Source organism: Mirounga angustirostris, unplaced genomic scaffold (assembly GCF_029215605.1).
Source record: "Mirounga angustirostris isolate CCGP_5_RB_7025 unplaced genomic scaffold, mMirAng1.0.hap1 SCAF_2, whole genome shotgun sequence".
Lineage (NCBI taxonomy): Eukaryota > Metazoa > Chordata > Mammalia > Carnivora > Phocidae > Mirounga > Mirounga angustirostris.
This window is the reverse complement of record NW_026991710.1, coordinates 139637003-139638335: the sequence shown is the minus strand read 5'-3', so window position 1 is coordinate 139638335 and position 1333 is coordinate 139637003.

The following is a 1333-nucleotide window of genomic DNA, read 5'->3' as shown; positions in this document are numbered from 1 at the left end:
TAAATAAATAAAAATCTTAAAAAAAAAAAAATCTTAAAAAAAAAAAGGAAAAGAAATAGCTATTGACCCTCTCAAAAACCCACAACATGAAAACAAGCCCAACATCTTTTAGGTTTTTTTGGGTTCTGGAGGTAACTTATTCCTCATTTATAAATTTTGCTTAAGTCCATTTATGTTACTTGCAAATCAGCCCACCTTTAAGGGGGCTACTTCCAAGGAAGGGCTCTAGAATCTGTCTAAATAAGAATATATCAAGCATTCCTATTAGTGCCCCCAGAGACATCATTGTAGATGATGCTTCCTGGGACTCTGGACCAGCATGATGGCCATAAGTTGCCCCTGGGCTCTCAATGCAAGATCCTTAGCTCTATGCTGTAAGCCATTGTTAGGCACATACAGGCAATCCAACTTAGAATTTTTCAACTTTATGATGGCATGAAAGAATGATACACATTCAACAGAAACTTGTACTTTTAGGGCACCTGGGTGGCTCAGTTGGTTAAGTGATTGAATCTTGGTTTCAGCTCAGGTCGTGATCTCAGGGTCATGAGATTGAGCCCTGCATGAGGCTCTGTGCTTAATGTGGAGTCCACTTGGGATTCTCTCTCCCTCTCCCTCTGCTCCTCCCCCTTGTTCTCCCCCTCTCTTTATTTATTTAAAGATTTTATTTATTTATTTGACAGAGGCACAGCAAGAGAGGAAACACAAGCAGGGGGAGTGGGAGAGGGAGAAGCAGGTTTCCTGCAGAGCAGGGAACCCGATGCGGAGTTCAATCCCAGGACCCTGGGATCATGACCTGAGCCAAAGGCAGACACTTAATGACTGAGCCACCCAGGCGCCCCCTCCCTCTCTCTTTAAAATAAATAAATAAATCTTAAAAAAAAAAAAGAAACCTACACTTTGAATTTTGAATTTTGATCTTTTCCTGGGCTACCAACATGTGGTATGATACTCTCTCATGATGCTGGGCTGTGGCAGCAAGCTGTAACTCCCAGTCAGCCATGTGACCATGAGGGTAAACAACCAATATATTTATAACCATAGTTTTTCACTTTCAGTACAGTATTCAATGAGATATTCAACACTTTAGTATGAAATAAGCTTTGTGTTATGATTTTTCCCAACTGTAGGCTAATATAAGTGTTCCGAGAATATTTTGAGGAGACTAGGCTAAGCTATGGTGTTTGGTAGGTTATTTTGCAATATTATTATATTTTTATTTTTTGATGGATTTATTGAAAAATAACCCCATCATAAGTCATGGAAGATCTGTACTGAGACCTCCTTGAAATAGAGGCTCTCATAGGTCCTAAGTCTAAACCTTCAATACTCA